Source organism: Amia ocellicauda, chromosome 14 (assembly GCF_036373705.1).
Source record: "Amia ocellicauda isolate fAmiCal2 chromosome 14, fAmiCal2.hap1, whole genome shotgun sequence".
In the NCBI taxonomy this organism is placed as follows: Eukaryota; Metazoa; Chordata; class Actinopteri; order Amiiformes; family Amiidae; genus Amia; species Amia ocellicauda.
This window is the reverse complement of record NC_089863.1, coordinates 23149231-23167822: the sequence shown is the minus strand read 5'-3', so window position 1 is coordinate 23167822 and position 18592 is coordinate 23149231. Positions and strand designations below refer to the sequence as shown.

Genomic DNA, 18592 nt, shown 5'->3' with positions numbered 1-18592 from the left:
ACACCATGAGTGCCGGTGCACAATTTAAGCGGTTGTGCAGGTCACTCCAGGATAAAGGCTCGGACAGATTTCATTCTGATCTTTAGAAGAAAGCTGGGTTTGGAAAATTCATCCATGGCCAATCGTTTCTTTAACTGAACAAGCGACCGGCCAGGTTGATTAAAACACAAAGGCATGGATTTCAAGTCATACAAACACTGGGGATCAGGCGCTGTACCTTTATATACTGTGTGTGCTTTTTTTATTTTGGACGGAATGTACGACTGCACTTTTGTAATGCTTTCAAATGTTTTTATAAATTAAACCGTATGTCACACTTAATAAAGGCTTCTGCCTAAAAATAAACACATTGCGTTACATTTTAATTTTCTCGGTAAAACCACTAGAGCTTTTCGGAGGTTCTTGATAGTTTCCAATGCAGGTGTGGTGTTCAGTGCAAGTCGGCGCACATGTGCATAGAAATGGAGAGAAACTGAACCTCTCAATAGGCAGAGAAAAACCCAGAACTCCTAATATCAAATAATTACAAAGGTACCCCAAACTTTATCACAGACTCCTTTGTCTTTTGTTCTCCATATGGCCCTGCTTTTTCTAGAAATCAGCAACACAGAAGCGGTCCTGACAAACACAGCAGAAATGCACCCAGGGGTTACACAATCTTGCGGCCCGCTGTGGATCACGCGCCCATCTCGGACCAAGCCCCTGGCACCGTCAGTACCACACACACACACACACACACACACACACACACACACACACTCTGCTGGGACTCATGGGATCTCTACCAGCGTCTGCGATGCCCTCCATGCTCAGGGAAACTGTGCGCCACCTTGGATGCCGACATCTGCTACACAAATGAATAAATAACCATGCCAGCCAACGTATACCAGTAGTGCTCTCGCTCTATTATACTGCTTTACAGCGGCCTTCGTAACCGAAAAGACTTAAACCGCTCTCTCACCCCCTGGAAGAGCCACGTCTCTTTTCCTGCATTAAGGCATGTCACTCCATCCCTGCTGTGAACAGAGATCATGCTTGGGTGTCTGTAGACTTGCGTGTATAAATACATCCATAAATGTATGGGTATAAATACACACGCAACACGCACACACTTATACACATATAGACACTCATCTCACGCGAGCGTCTGATCTGAAGGGACTGCCATATCCAAGCATACATAAATAAATCATCCCCTTCTATAGGGGTCTGGATACGAGCATGTCTTCATGTATTAATGATGCGTGTGTGTGTGTGTGTGTGTGTGTGTGCGTGTGTGTGCGCGCGTGCGCGCGTCTGTTCCAATTAACACGCATGACCGTGGTTTGTGGTGTCTGGGGTCGACGATACGCAAGCAAGGAGGAGGCGGGGGTTTACAGGGATGGCTGTGAGGTAGAGAGTGTGGGAGAGGCTTTGTTCAAGTTTGAGGTGGTCACAAAAAAACCTAGAAGAAGCCCCCCCTTCACCCCCATCTCTCTCTCTCCCCATATCAGCCATGCCTGCATACCTACATCTTTCACCCCTCTACCATCATTATATTTTTATCCTTCCTCCCCCCCCACCCCCCGACCAGACATGTCTAGAACATGACTGGACTCCTGTCTCTCCGAAACGAGAGAGAGAGAGGGGGGGGGAGGGTGACAGTTTTCCAGTTTCCAATTGTAAATTGTAAACCCCATCCATCTTCTTAATAGCGTGGGGGTGCGATAGCTGGCTCATCAGGCAAATAGTGCCATTAAAAAGGTTCAATTAGTGCTCGCAATTAAGACCTCAGCTGGAACAAAAGCAGTGAGACACGCCGGGACGGGACCCTTGTGACAGAGCCATCGTCTCCAGCATATCCGTTTCGGGATGATCGCTGGGGTTTAGGGAATGGTGACTTGGGACACTTTGGGTACAGATGTGACGTGTATGTAACTGACAGAACACGTCTGGAATCAACCCGAGAGTTGGATAAAAATCTGCCACTCAACCATAACTTAGTCTTTTACTGATTCAGCCAAGAGACAAAGCCAAAGGTGTGAAAAGAGTAAGAGTAAAACTCTAAACCCCCCCCCCCCCCAAATCAGGGCAAGGGTAGGCACACGCTATAACCGATTACGGGGATCACACACCACAGCCTCCAGGGATTATTTACTTATTACATAAAAGCCTGTATCGTGTCAAACCTAAAATGGGTCTAACTGGAGTCTCCCCACATTAACAACTGATCAAGAAGCGATCATGCCCAAATCATGCCCCACGGTGCAATTAGAGAGTAACGGTGTCTATGGAGGCACATTCCTACTGATGCCCCCCTACTCCATGCCAACTGAGAACAAAGAGCTGCAGCGCACTTGGATCTAGCAGAGGCCTGCGTCCAACTGCCATCCTGCAGGGCAAGGGTGGCAGAAAGGGACTGAAATCTCTGTGACCGAACCTCGGAAGTGCGTCACTAAGATGAATGCGCTGCAATGTTCTCGCAGCACAGATGACTCCAGTACAAATTTTACTTGTTGGCAAATCCCCTTTTTAATTTTGTTGAAACTGAAGATCATGCAGAAAGATTCTCTGATGCGTTAGTTTTGCTTTCCTTAGTTTTTAAATACTCCACTCAGGGAGGGCACATCATACTTTCACACCGTACTGGGGGGTCCAAACAATTCTGTCCCATGACGTGATTTCACGGCACGCAGTCCTGCCACACTCGCCAGGGAGCTTGGAGCGCGGTTTGGTTTTCAGTGCCACCTCGTTCTCAAATGGTTAAGCAATTTACAGAGACGAACCTACTAAGGGTCAGAGGTCACGGTTTATGGCAGACTGGATTGGAAGTACAACATTTTAAAAGCACGGGCACCCATGCCCACCGCTGGCCTTGGTAATGGCTGGGTTTCCATCAATAGAAGGCAGGAGCCATCTTCCACAGCCCAGGGCAGAAAAGCAGATCCCAGAGGTGTTCTACAAGGTTGTGAGCCAGATGCATCACCAATGGGCTTCAGAATCCTGCGCCACCTTTAACTGCCCACCCCTCGACCATTAAAGTGGATAAGTTTGGTTCCCCAACAGCTGCTGAAAGTGAGCAAAGCTATGAAACAAACCCCGAAACCCTGCAAAATAATGCGAATAAAAGCACGGCCCTCACAGTAGACTTTGCAGCTCAAGAGCATTACTGAGTAACAGACGAGAAAAGACTCCAGAGGTCTGGTAAGGATCCGGCAGTGAATCGGTGGGGGGGGGGGGGGGGGGGGGAGGAGGGGGCGGTTATAATTAGAAATGAAACGCCTCATAAGATAAACTTCACAAGTCTCCCCTCCCCCCCTACCCACACGTGCACACGCACACACTAGAAAATTAAAATTCCAATCTGAACAAATATCCCCCACAGATCCATGTTATACGAGGCAAGGAGAGAGATTTTAGTACAGCCTGTCATGGTAGTTCCTTATTTTTATGCACCCCCACCCGAAAAAACACCTACAATTGCCACCCTGACTGGACTCTGAGAAGCCACCCACCACGCCAGAGAGAGCGAGAGAGAGAGAAGGAAAATTAAAAAAAAAAAATCTTAGCAACAATGGCACCGACGAACCAATAGGAACAGCCCTGAAGAGAGTGAGTGTGTATGTGTGCCCCCCCCCCCAGCTTCCCTCCCACCCTCCCCTTACTTAACATTACTTACATAATATAATGACTGTCTCCCTGAGCTGCTACATGCTAAGTGCCCCCCCCCGCCCCGGCTCCCTCCGCCCAGATCGCACACGCGCACCGCACAACAGACACACTGCTGCTGGCACTGGGCCAACTCGCACAACAGCCAGACGCTTTCATTCACCACAGAGAAGGGAGGAAGAGAGTGCGAGAGAGAGAGAGAGAGAGAGAGAAAGGGGGGAGGGGGTGAGCAACCGGGAAAGAGAGGGGGGGGGGTGGGAAGAAGAATGCCAACAGTCTTCAGAGAGAGGGAAGAGAAAGAGGGGAGAGAACGCAGCAGAGAAAATAAGGATGCCAGCAGTCTTGGGTCTCCGAGAGAGAGAAAGAATGGCGAAGAGGAAAAGATGAAAGGAATGCCAGCACACTAGTGTTTCAGAGAGAGACGCAGTTTTATAATTCCCCTTCTGTAAATACCATCTCTGACCAGTGCCCCTTTCCGGTGTCTCTCCCCCTTTCTTTCTTCTCCAACACCCCCCTTCCCCTCCCTCCCCCACCCCGTTTCCTTCCTCTCTTCCTCGGCAGAAACAAAAGAACGAAAGAGTGCTAATTTCGGACACCGTTCAGATAAGAGGGGTCTGTTTCGACCACGGACCCCCCCCGCCTCTAACGCGCAGCGATTCAAGACTATAGGCTATGGTAGGGAAGCCAAGTGTAGTACAGCTGAGAGAGAGAGAGAGAAGCTCTGTACTGTAGCCTGAAGCTATATCAGAACCAACACAAAAGCAGACACATTGATATTTTCCAGGACATATCAACAGAAGGCTTCTTTGTTTCCCCTATACACACACACACACACACACACACACACACACACACACCAGCAAAATCACGACAACAAAAGCAGCAAAAAATAAAACATGACGACTGCCCCCCACCCCCCCCTTCCAAAAGCAAGCCTCACCCCCACCCCCACACCCCCGAACACAAACGGCAAATACCCCCCTATGTCGTTTGGATTAAAAAATCAACACTTCTATTTTTTAGTTCCTGAGGCCTTTCTTATAAAAGGGAAGGAGGTCTGTGGTTGGCCACTGTGCGAGTGTGTGTTTTTTTCTTTTACGATACTACTACCCCCCCTTCTCCTCCCTCTCTCGTATTTTTGGCACCATCGTCCCAAAAGCAGAAAACCTAAACCAAGGGAAGGGTGCAGAGGTTGAAAAAGGAGGGGGGGGCAGAGAGAGAGAGAGAGAGGAGAGATCTGAATGTCTATCAGCAACAAGAGTGGGCGGTGCCCGATAACTGTGCCAACCCCCCATCCCCCCCCTCCCCTCCACCAACTTATTTCCCATCCCCCTCTTTCACCACCCAAGGGATTTCATTTTTCTTTTTAAATGTACACACTCGGCTCCGCACCTCCCCGTCAATCAGCCTGGCTTACAGTTACTTTTAAAGAGACCAGAGCCTTCTCCTCCTCCTCCTCCCTTCATCTCGCTGACTCAAGCCAATCTTGCGCGCTTGTTCCCACCCACACACCCTCTGCCATCATGATCAACACCTCGCACTAGACAGCAGTCTCTCTCTGGTGAAGAACCTGCCCGAGGAAGATGCCCATTCAAATCCACTGCGCCAAGAATGTGGTACAGTTGTGTACACACACACACACACACTTCAAGGAACCTAGACCATCCCAAGCCCTCACAGTGGCAGGGACAGCCACCCAATTGGATTTTAATTGCTGACACATTGAAGACTAAAAACAGAAGGCCCTGGTTTATACAAAAGACTCCCGGTTGGCGCTGGGTTGGGGGATGGGGCGAACTGCCCCAGACATGCGGCCAAATCAGACTGTCTGGGACCCCTTCGAGAAACAGCTGGAAGACATCCTGCACACCATCTGCAAATTAACCTCAAAGTAGGCCCACCGGCGCCCCCTTGCCCTTTCCGACACCCTACCGGAGGGTCTCGATTGCCGCAAGAATCAGACGTGCGGTGGGGATAAATTTTGATCCTAGGGTGAACTGAACTCTGCCACTCGCAAAGAAACCAACTTCTTTCAAATCTGCAACCTGGCAATTTACCCATACTCCTCTCTGGCACCCAACAACACCCAGCACAAAAGGGAGTCAATTCAAGTAGTTGGTGTTGAGCAGACGGCGCTACGTATAGAATAACATTAAATCGGATTAGGGGCAGGCCGGGGCATGTGGACATTAGAGACGCTTCTCTTGCTGGCGCCCGTCACGGTCACAGAACCGACTGAACGCTCCAGTGCACGGGGAGCAGTCGGGTACAGACGGACAGCCCGACAGGGAGCAGTCGGGCACCACGACCACAGCTCCCTTCGGCAGGGGAGGGAGGGAACGTGGGGTGAACCGGGAGAGTGGAGGTGGTGACCGGAGAGAGAGCAGGGCGAAGAGACAGAACGAGTGCAAGATTCACAGACAGAGAGAGAAGAGAAAAGAGAAAGCGAAAATGGGGCTGAAAGAGAAACCGTGAGGAGGAGAGAGAGGAACTGGGAGTGAGGGTCAGAGAAAGAGATGACAGGGGAGGTTAGTGAGACATGGATACCGAGCAAGAGGAAAGATGCTTTTTTTATTGCTTTTCACCAGTTTAAAAGGATCTAAATCCCCACCGAAAAACAATCTAAGCCTTATATAGAGTTATGATCAAAAGTGTCTATGGCTCAATGGAAAAATAAGTAGTAGGATCATTTTTAGAGTATTTCTATTTGTGGAAAAAGCACCAAGATACGAGAAAATCGAATTACAATTCAGCCTCCTGGGAGTTGTACAATTTGACTTGATCTGTCACTCAAGTCTGGCGTGTAACGTTCCCATCATGCCACAAAAATACATCGTTCCGATCAAAAGTTTCCACTCTGAGGTGCCCGAAATCCCCTTCCCCTTCAACTGACTCTACTAGCTGAGCGAGGAGATTCAACTGTGCACCTCGCAGTGAGCCACAATGCCCTGTACGTTGGCAGTGCCCGGTACTGGCCCCGGGACCAAAGCTGCAATCCAATCAGCGTTTTGCAATTAAGGGGTTCTAAAAGGAATCCGATCTGTAGGATTTGGTCAGAATTTGAAAACTGCTCAGACTCGAAGTTGTTCTTTAAAAGGTGGGGGAGGTATCTGTTTAAGTTTGATAATTTCCCCGTTTCCTTCCATTGTGTTTACAGGGCTCTTTGTTCTGAGCAGGGCACTGGTTCGGTTCGTACTCGGGACCAAGGCTCTTGAAATCAAATAGTCAAGAGGGAAATGCAAGCAATGTCACTCGATTCTGAGATTCTGGTTATGCCACTTAACGAACGTACTGCGTCACAACAACAATTCCTATTCTGCTCCACTCACACAGACCCACCCATTGACTATGGAAAATTCTGGGAACAAAATGCCACCAAAGAGGCTACAAAAGTTTGTGTGAATGGGGCTTTACATGGCTTTGTAAATGCAAGCATACAACGTGCAACACACATACAACATGACAGTAAACAATGCTGGCTGGATCGGAGGATCCCGTGTTTCGAGATGGCATGAAGGTGAAGGTCTGTAGCGCGGAGTATGGTGGGAGGTTTGGGCATGGGGGTGATCGCTAAACGAGTCTGTTAATTACCCCCTCCCCGGTATTCCAGAACTCGAGGAGCCACCTACGGGACAATTAGTGCAATCTGCATATGACTCTCCCTCTCCACTCCACACTGCGCTAATGAGGCCAATTAGAGGAGGGCGCCTCAAGGGGGGGGGGGGGGGGCAGGGATTAATTGGCGGGCTGAGATCACATAGGGCTTGAGGAGCAGGGAGGGGGAAGATATCACTCCAGTGGGAATGGGTGGGAGAGCGGGAAGTGACTGGGGTGGGCAGGGGGTGTCACGTGCTCGGATGATGGGTTTTCGGCGACCGTGAGGTAGATTTGCGTTTTTATGCAAGCACGAGAATTGCACCCTCACTTTCATAAAAGCACCTATTTTTTCAGAAGATGTAACTGTATAAATATAATATTCCAGGTGTCCAACATCATAGTCAGTGAATATTTATTCAAAGCACTATAAAATAAAAGACTTAAAATGTGACGTTGAGATCGAGGACAATCTAAATTATCAAGAGGAGCGCTGCTACCCGGCAAGATGGATCTCATAGGCAAGGCTCTTCCACACGAATTCGAGCAGAAGTCAGAGCCGAAGATGTCGCTGTAGGGAGGGCAAAACGCGGAGGGCACTGGCTTGGCAATCGCCCCAGCTTCCTCCCCATAAACCCACGCAACACACGACTGCAATCGCGCTCTGCAAAGCTGGGGTCGAGAGAGACCGTATTTATGTTGCATTTATCGTGGCCTGCCAAAAGACAGGAGACTGGTAAACGGTGAGAACTTCAATGATAGACAGGAGCTGACAGCTTTGGTTCAACAACAACAACAACAACAACGGTGGGTGCAATATCTCCATTAAAGCGGCATTCCTTATCAGCACATCTTCAGTCTGTCGTGCCAGATCTCGGAGGCAGCCTCGATTTAGCACGTGACCCCCGGGCCCATTAAAAACGCACGCACGCGCCTCCTGGATAACCAGCTACAAGGATCGTGACATCCCGCAGGAGGCGACCCAGAATGCAACAGTCGCATGTGTACGATCACAGAATACAGACTGTTAAATGGGAGGGGGAAATAATGCATCTGAAAATTGTATTAAACAGGACCACAGTTCAGCACCATTTGCCAAGTTTTAATGCAGACTCCGCACCCCCCTCACGCGCGCACACACACACACTCGCACACCACAGTCCCTAGTCCCAGGTCTTCATTAAAAGGGACAACAGCTCATTGAGCAAGTTGCCACGGCAACCGGCCCCTCTATTTTTAAACTCCGCTAATCAATTCCATTTCTCCTGTCGCCGGGGGGGGGCTACGGGGAAAAGGGAGGAGGACACGGCTGCGTGGGGTGAAATAAGAGTCTAGTCTCGCCGCACAACAGTCATCGAAAGCAGAGGGAGAGACACGGACAGCTAAAGGAGTGGCAGCCGCTCTCCGTACTATGGGGACCGAGGACGATCCCGCCCAATTAAAGTCTGTTAAAACCGAAGCGGGGGGAAAAGGTGGCGAGTCCGGATAACTGAAGCCAGTCAAGATGGCGTGGAGTTGACAAGATTCCAAAAGTTTACAACCCCATCTTGGCTTGTTTCTCTCTGGTTGGTGTCCAAAGGAAGTGTCTTTTTATGGGACCTCGATAACATTAGCTTAGGATGGGCTTTCAAGGGACCAAGCAGACGACAACTCAATAACTTCAACAAAAATAACTCTTTCACAGTAGTTTTGCCATTTTATTTGGGAGGGGAATCCCATTACAGACACAGAACTGCGCCAGACAAAGAGACAGGCCTCTGTAGATTTCTACAAGCGAACACTTCCCTGTCAGTCTCGCCCTGCAGTGAGCGAGGCCTCCTGCTCCTTTAACGGCAGAAAAGGCCCACGATTTATTTATTTTTTCACAGGGTTCCCGGCACAGGGCAGAACGACAAGCCAGTCTGAGCCGGTTTGTAACCTCAGGATATGGAATTCTCTCTTAATATGTAGCCGTTAGTGATCACGACGTCACACACACAGGGAGAGAGGGAGGAGAGAAGAGAACCCCCTCTCATCTTACACGAGTTAAAGACTAAAACGTGTGCCTGGCACCCACTCACACACTTGTGGGTGGGGCGTACGTCATAAAAAAATAAAAATGTGAAAGTTTAGCCATCTGGTGAGACGGAGGGGAACAGACTAGAGCTTTGGTGGGGTGGGGGGGCTTCACAACTGGGATGCAGAGTTACTGATTGCTTAAATAAAACACATCCACTCATTAAAATCCAAATCAGAATATACATAAACAGGAGTCACAACGTGGGTCAGTCTCTCGGTTTCAGTGGATCGCTTAGAAGAGAAGGAGAAAGGGAAGTACATTCCAGATTTTAGAATGAGTGTTTGGAATTGAGGATTGAATTGAGCCCGATGTACAGAAGATGCAATCTTGTTGTCTGTATGCTGTAACTCGCATACAGCATGGTGGATATCCTCAGTTTAACATCACCACAGGGGGCCCCTTTGTCTACATACAGGAAAGTTTATTTCTCATATATATAGAAATATTAAGTTCCCGTCCGAGAAGAGCACCACCTACAGGTCGACAACACAAGCTGCAGCCCCCTGTACCGGCATAGAGGCTACAGTGGACACTTCACTGGAGATATAAACCACAACCCAACATTTCCCAGCCACCAGGAGTGACCAGGCTTTTACTTCCAGGACCAAGTTCGCCACCCACACAGATCGCGGACCCTTAAAATACAAAAACATGTCCACTGCATTTATACACGCAAGCTGGACGGACACAAATGAGTGGCGAATACCAAGCACGGAAAACGTCAAGCTCAAACACAGCAGGGTATCGAGAACCAGCGTGGGTGATTTTAATAGGGGCATGGTTTAATTTCTAAAGTGCTGACTTTTTAATCTGCAGATAGAATACGTTTGCTGACTTACACACACTCGCATACAAAGAAAAACAAAATGCTAACCAAAAAATATAAAAATAAGACTTGCAAAGTTGCACAGCAGAAACAGAGGGCTGCTAAATTTACCCCAACACAACACAAACGTGGCGGTTGACGCGAGCGGGGCGTGGTGGATTTTACAGCTTGATAATTATGTCTGTGCCGAAACACCAGCGTAATTAAATACCGCCGGCCCGGCTTGCGAACTACAGAATCTGCTCTCTCACAGCCGAGCCGCCGCACTTACCGTCACTTCATGGGCAAGAAAAATAAAACCAGATCACATTCTTACTGACCTGTTGGCTTCTATGCAGTCAGATGCACAATTAGTCCCTCAGAACAGTGTTTTACTGAATCACTGCCCACAGAGACCCATGCTATGTGCTCAGCAGCCCAACAGAACACCTCTGGGAGGAACTGGCACAAAGATTTGGAAAAGGACACTGTGGACTGAGGAAGGAGTGGCACCTTTTCAGCCACCTAATTGGACTGCAGCTGGGCCTTCAAGGTCACTTGTACCCTGACAGAGACCGCAGGCTGCCCTCCATGGTGATGCAGTTTTTCAGACTGATGTAATTACACACTTATAAACCCCTTGACAATAACTTCCCTGCACCCCAGTCCAACCCCCAATGCAACCAAAAACCAAGAGATATGCACACACCTCTCTCTACTCCATAGAGCTGCCAAAACTTGTGAGGGCTCAGAAATGCAATAGCTGTATCTTTGTACCTGTGTTAGAGTAACAATTTCTCCCAAGAGGGACGTGGGTGTGTGCGTGTGCCTGTGTGTCGTCAGGCAGGAGGTATGGAGGTTTAAGACACTGGTGCGACCTTTGAACCCCCTACCCCCAACCAATCGCATCGAAAATCCGGTGAACGCAGCAAAAACCAGGAGTGTGACACCGCAGGGGGGCTGGAGGGGCCGCAGTGCCCTCATTTTAGTCTCTCTCAGAGGGAGGGGTCAAAGGGCGCCACAGAGAAAGCACCATACAGCTCTATGCGGAAATATGCGAGAAAAAGACTGATAAAGAGAATTCCTCCAGTTTGGTTTCTCTCTACTATGAAGCCGACACTCGGCGATGAACACCTCGCAGGCACAACACCGGCCAACCAATCACAGACCGAGGAGATCACTAATTCAATAATAAAAATAAAAAAATTAAAATGGTGTGCCGTGACAATAAGGCCAGTATGGGCATCCCACAGGGGCACCGTGCCAACTCGGCACACAGCTGCCCGCACTCTGGAGAGCACAGCTCCCCCGGCGTGATTTACAAGCGCGTCGCAGACAGACATGCACAGATGGGAAGATGGGGAAGGAGGGGGAGGTTTGAGCTGGTGGGAGTCTTCCACACACACACACACACACACACACACATCCCAAAATGACAATGCACCACTGCGGTATAAATGGCAAAAATCAACATTCCTTCTTTAAGAGGTTGATCTCTATGGAAGCCGACACCTTCCCTGGCTTCTGGTTCCGAAATGAACTGCCAATTATGCCAGGCAGCTGACCAAGGCGAACCCCTCACAGTCACAGTGACCCACAGGATACTTTAGTCCGGCCCATGAAACCCGCTGCCCCGTGCCCCGTCCTGGTTGCCCTTGGATAACAGCGCCGCACACCTCGCACGGCAAAACACACCGGATACCACCTGCCACTGCGGGCTTATTTACAATCATATCAAACTGGAAAAAACATCAAAAATCACCGTTTTAAAAGTAGGCCTCAAAGCCTTATCAGTTCCTGCTCAAAAACTTTCACAGCAGTGAGGTTTAAACCCAACCGGTAAGCATTTTGGGGGCCAATCGGTTTTTCTCATGTCAATTATCACGCTGGTGTGAGAGGGGATTAAAATCCTTCATTGGCACAAACGACGCGCTCAAATATTAACCGTCTACAAAACAATAGATGCTCGGGGACTGTCTGGAATGGGGATAAATGTGGAATATTAGGTACAGTAGTTGCAGGTAGAGCAACACATACTGGGACTGATTTTCTAATCTATCAAAGAAAATATATATAAATAGATCAAATAAATTAATTAAAAATGGCAGCAGTACATCTGCCCAGGGTATCTCACAGTTATTCAAATTGGCTGGTTAAGGATGAATCTGCTAATTGCTTAGCTGACCTAAATTAACTGGTGTGTGAGACACTATAGGACAACAATAGGAGACACCATAAGACTTCAGATTCTGGTCTAAGGATGGGACAATCGTTTAGGATGTTCTCAGCCATGAGTTTGGATTGATAAGGCACTGGCTTGGCCAAACAAGATCACAGGGTTTTTTCCACCTCAAGTGGAAAGCAGCCCAGCTTAAAGCCAAACAGAAGAACAGACCGGTCCTCAGACTTAATGACTTACTTATGGCAGGCAGCACCTTTGGATGTGCAACACAAGCAAAAAGCTTTTGGGCTTAATGGTTTCAGATCCAAGTTTAATCAGACAATCCCGATTATCGCGAGGCCTCAATATCACCACAATAAACCCTGCGCTGCACTGGTTATTGAAAATTGATGGATAATAATATTTTCCCATAACTGCTATCACACACTCTTGAGATACTGCTGCGCTGGTCTGTTAGAGATCCCCCTCTCCTCGATTGCATCTAAACCGAAGGTATAATCTGCTCTCTCCAGCTTCCCCCCTCAGCCCGGCCGCTCTCTGTAACCACCGACAAGAGGGTGAAAATACCACATTGGAAACGGGGAGTTGACAGAGTAGGGGGAGATCCACAGGAGGCGCTTTCGAAATGTGTGCGGAGACAGGAAACTGTAAAGGGCTTTGAGTTTCAGTCTGGGATGAATTTGAATAGTTCATGCACGCATCACTAAGGCAAGCTTTACCGGCGAAACCGCCCACATTGTGGTGTCGGGGCATAAGAGGGTCACGTAGGTCTCCGTGATAAAGCAGGAGGTTTCTTTAAGAAATGTACATATTCCAGATTTTAAAATCGTATAGCTTTTGCTGCCAAACAAATTGTTTACAGGATGACAATTATAAAGCTCTCCTGTATTTGGCATTCTAAAGCTGACAAAATTGGTTGTGCTTATATAACATACATACATATACATACATACATACATACATACAGCGTATTATAGGTTAGCATATTTTAGCTGATATATATGCATAATTTTTTGACATAAAAAAATTAAATTAAATTAAAATTAAATTATTGCCAGAAAACACTCAGATTTGATTGTACCCACAGCCCTACATGTATTGCATGCACCCAATATGTGCACATCTGGCCAGATGCATCAAAAGCGACCTGCAGAGACGGGCAATCGATCCATGAGGAAACGCCTGACCCACACAAGCCGGCGGACTATCAGAAGCATCGGTCTTAAGACTCGTGCCCTGGACAGAGCGCAGAGAGATCCAGGCCAATAACACAAGGTCGCCCTAATGGATGAGCCCGGGCTCATCAGCCACGGGGTCGGGGGTCAGCAGTAAGGGGCTTGGCAACGGATGCGGGTAGAAGCCAGGTCGACAGAGGTCAAGAGCACATAACAGGCAAAGGGGACGTATGTCTATGGCATGTCTATGCCCTCTACAGCACGGGCACGTATGCCCGTTCTAGCTGGAGGCCATCAGGCGATCTTGTGAGGCTGCCAGCGATACAGGTAAGTGCGGTACAGGAGTCTGATCCGTCTGCCCGTTCCACACTGCCAGCCTGTGGGTGGGGGAGGGTCTCCTGCCTGAGGCACTGATTGACACGCCCAGCGGGCGGCCAGCTGCAGGGGAAGGAGGCTGAGCAACTGGCGTGGGGGGGGGGGGAATTCTTCACACACGTCGCAGGCCGGTTAATCTGGCACAGAACGGGACGGTGGCTAGGGTCTAAAATGGGAATTGACACTGGAGTGGGGAGCTTTGCAACTGGCTATATGGGACAAAAAAAAAAAAGGGTGCCTCCTTCGCAAAGCCAACGTGAATTTGGGGTCTGCGGGGTCTGAAAATACGGTGGAATGCATAAACAAAAGCAGCAGCAAATTACATTTAAAAAAAATGCTAAAATGATGTCTGATTGATGTATTGTATAAAGTGCCCAATGCATTGTGGGAATAATAAAAAAAAAAAAGACCAGTTTCTAGAGGTTACTAGAGGTTTTACAGCAAGGGAGTCAAAAACTGCCTAAAATCTGCCTGGTCCCGTTTCGCTGAACAGTCCCAGCACGACACAGAAGCCAAACACGGGACTCTGGCGCGGTCTGGCTCTTTATTACTACAGGAGTTGCGAAATCATTTCAAATTACAGGAAAACGCAGACGATAACCTCCGAACCGCGCCGCTTCCCGGCTGCGGGGCCTGCTGGCTCTCACCCACACAGACGGCCCGGGCGTGGGGTCGGCAGCCAGATACCACGAGACAGCTGTTCCCCGAGTGCAGAACGGTAGTGCAAGCTGCAGTCCTTTTGATCTAAATACTGCGGCCACTTCTCACACCACTCCGAGCCCTCCTCTTCCCGAGTTGCTAATCCAGTTCATCCCAGGGGTGTTCGTTCTCTCTCTCCGTCTCCACTCTGCCACGTTTCACAGAGTTAATCTCCTTCAAGTACTTAAGCCACACTCCCAGCTTTGTGATGTGGTACATTATAATGGGACCCCCCCACCACTAGAACAATCCCATCAAGGCCAGCAGCAGTGTTAGAGTATAATACCACAATGCCCGCCCCCAACAGTACTATCACTGCACTACGTCGCCACAGTTAACGTCAGGAAGAGCCACCGATCTCCCTACCCCCACCCCCCAAAGAAACCCCTGCGATCGCCTGCCGTAATCTCCCTGGTAATTAGCCAGGCAGCCCCCACCACAATACACAGAGCTGCCGATAATTCAAGGCAGGCAGGCCGAGCTCGCGGCACACCGAGTTAGACTGCCCGGTACGACCACGACGAGCACCACCCTCCGTCGGCACGCTCGTCTCATCCGACGTGACCCCCCGACCACACTGCCCCACCTGAAAACACACCCTGTAACAGGGACTGTCAAACCACCACACACACACACACACACACTAGAATAAGGGACAAAAGCCCATGGAGAGATCGGACGCAAACTAAACACTTGGTCCAAAACTGCCACCCACGCCGATGCCAGGCGGTACAAAACACAGAGATGCCAACGTGGACGAGAAGGAATGACTGACACTGTAAGGACAAATGGACGCAATACCAATATCTGTGCTGCTAAAGGAGGTATTGTGTGGTTGGTGGGGGGGGTGTATTCTATTTGACATATAAGTCGTGAAATGGAGAGAGAGACACCCCTCCGCTTCAATAAGCAGAGCAAACGCACCGTCCTATTTACCGGGGCCGAGCTCACCCATCCGGTTTTGGCGGCACTTCCATGACACTTTAAGGGGGACAGTCGGAGTCCTTGTGGACCAGCCAGGTCCAAACGGGCCCCCAATGACCCACTGGCACCCCCGCTATTACTTGAGCAAGTTACAGTCTAGCACCACCTAGTCGAGGAATAAGACCAAAGCAATAGGATAAAGTGCTGGGAAAAAATTCATTCTGCATAGGTGACATTACAGTCGAGAGAGAGAGAGAATTGAGAAGTCCTGTGGGAGGAATAAGAGATGCAATATTTTGCACGTCGAGAGACAAATCTACCCAAAATATGAGCACAAGACAGACATTTACTTTCTATTCCTCTTTGTGGGATGACACAATCGAAGAACCTTTTGCAGGTCTCATAGCAAACATGTACAACCCCTCATCCAAGACAGAGAAAGCAAGTCACCAGAAACACATGTGATAGTTCTCACAAATGGAGGAGCAATCCCGAGAAGGGGGAACAGCAGCACACGAAAAAAAGACATCTGCAGAAAGAAAAGAAGAAGAAGAAAAAAAAAAATACTACCCGCATGTGACAGCTGTCATTTTGAAGCCACGCTGACATCCAGCCCAAAATGCGACATGATCTGAACTGTGCTAATCGGATCTGCCCCCAGACAGGGAGGAAAATAAAAACGCACAAATCTCGCAACAGCAGAGCCCAGCTCGGGTCACAAACCAGAAAGTAGCCGGTGTCTTATTATTGATGCGTCTCTGCCGCACCGAGACCAGAGACGGCATATATTATTGATCCCCCCTTTTTCCCCACGTCATCTGCCCCCGACTTTTATTTCCTCGCCCCCCTTCACCCAGTTCCAATCAATCAATCGGATCAATCAATCAATCAATCAATCAAAGGCGCTCGCGGTGCACTTAATTGGCATCTACGTATGCAAAGCAGCTCGAGCGGCCAACGCCATTTGCGTGCATTGAGAGAGAGAGAGAGAAAGAGAGAGAGAGAGAGAGAGAGAGAGAGAGAGAGAGACGTCTGCCCTTACGTAGCTAAATGGCTGATGCATTTTTTTTTCAGGATTTGGTGTGTGTGGAGTAGACGAGCCCGGGCGCCCTCTGTTACCGTCAAACCCCACGCTCTCGTCTTTTCTTCCCCCCTTCTTTCTTTCTTTACTATGATCTCTCCTCCCAGGTTGCCTTGGGGAAGCCCGGCCGGGTCCGCCAGCCCGAAGACGGGCTCCGGTCCGGGGCTCAGCCGGGCTTCTCCTCCGATCCGCGTTAGCCCCCAGAGACGGCAGATGAAACAATGAAACGCAGCTCCAGCTCCAGCTCCTCTCCCCCTCCTCCTCCTCCTGCTGCCGCTGCTGCTCTCCCTTTTTCTACATGTTTCATTTCCACCGCTACCTATTATACACAGATAAACACTATAAACGACAATTTGGGGACGTTTCGCCGATGTATTCAGCCCGGCTCATGCAACAACAATTGCCTCCGCTCGGCCCCATCATTTTCTCCAGCCGCAGCCGAATCCCCCTCCGCTGACGCACACAAAGGGGCTCCCACCTCGGGCGACACACCACCTCCGCTCCCCCACATCCACCCCGAAACGGGCCCGTCCGTCCTCGCCGTTGCTTTCCTAACCCCCCTCCTCCTCGTCTCCTCCTCCTCCTCCTCCACCACCACCACCTCCGCCGCCCCGCTCTGGACTAGGCCGCGGCGCTCATCCCCGGACTCACCTGACTCGCCGTTCCCCCCGCAGGTCGCACTGGCTCCGGGTTCGTTGCTCCGCTCCTGACGCGCCGCAGCAGCTCCAGCACCGACCAGTCCCCGGCACCGGCGAGCAACACAAAGGCGCTGATTGGGCCCCGGCGAGCGCTCGTCCCCCCGCTCTCGGCGCACACAGCCGGGTTATTGGTCGGCGGCGGTGTCGGGGAGGCGCCCCTCTGAAGGTGTGTGTTGTTGTCTGTGTCTGGAGGGGAGGGGACAGCGCTGCTGCTGCTGCTGATGATGATGATGATGATGATGATGGGAACTAAAGAGGCTGTTATGTAGCGCAGGCTCACCCTGACAGATACATTGTGGCCGGCCATGTTACCCTCCTCCTCCTCGCCTCTCCGCCAGGGGCATTGATTGGTTGATTGGGAAGAACAATGCACTTTGATCGCAGCGTCTTTTTCCAGAAAGCAATGTGATTTGTTTTTTTTGGGGGGGGGGGGGGGGGGCTAACCCACCCCCCCATCACCATTAATATGACTTTTTCTTTTTTTTTTTTTACTATAAGGTTAGGTTTCTGAGCTACCCCCCCAAAAAAAGAAAATAAATCCAATTTGGATTTAAAAAAATCTAATAGACCCCCCCCCCCCCCCCACACACACACACACACACACTAAAAATAAAAATATGACAATGTTAATTAAAAAGTGCCCGTGTTTACTAATTGATCATCACTAATTGCTGTTCGGATTACAACAATAAACGTGTCTTTGCTCGCAGGTAAAATAAAAAAGGATTATTTTACGGTTGTGTCTGCCCCCCCCCCAAATCAGGATTTTAATTACCCGAGTACAGGTACATGAAATGAACATTAATTAGCACAGCGGAGCCGGCGTGGAGGCCTGTGTTGTTGAGCAGCAGTAAACAGTACAGCGCCGCAATGACCTCATTTCATGTGTGACTGTGTTTTCTCAAGCAGGGAAGACGACACATAAAGACGCTATTCTTTACCGTCCCGTAGTGCCTTCTAGTGGGGGGGTGACCGCTGTAAGGGCTGGGGGGTCTCAGATGCATTTTCAGCAAGCGGCTTGAGTCATGTTTGCGGCTGTTGCTTTAAAAATGCGTTTATTATAATGACATATTAGGGACATTCATTAGTGTGTGTGTGGGTGTGGGGGGGTAATAAAATAGTGCAGTTATTGTGCTTGAATACGCTGTACTGCTTTGACAGGATCACCAGTGGAAGCAAATGTCTTGTTTGTATTATTAAATAACCGGTTTGGTTCGCCTACCTGGTGGTCAAGCTAATCCCACACATGCTCAGCAGGGTCTTCCTGGCAGCGGGACTGGAGGGTGCCTGCCCTGTTTTATCTACACCAAACGCACCCGCTGGCCACGCAGAAGGACCCCGCTGGACTATTG

General features: G+C 49.5%; 1 protein-coding gene across 3 annotated transcripts in view; it reads right to left on the bottom strand.

Annotated features, from left to right (window-relative positions):
- The window catches only part of gatad2b (GATA zinc finger domain containing 2B), a 41276-nt gene extending 23772 nt beyond the window's left edge, over nt 1-17504 (bottom strand). For 2 of the 3 annotated variants that reach the window (XM_066721185.1, XM_066721186.1), the window contains exon 1: nt 17194-17504. The gene's annotated coding sequence lies outside the window, so the exon portion shown is untranslated. The remainder of the gene's footprint in view (nt 1-17193) is intronic. The other variant, XM_066721184.1, reaches the window with a different exon arrangement.
- Between the last annotated feature and the right edge of the window lie 1088 nt (nt 17505-18592).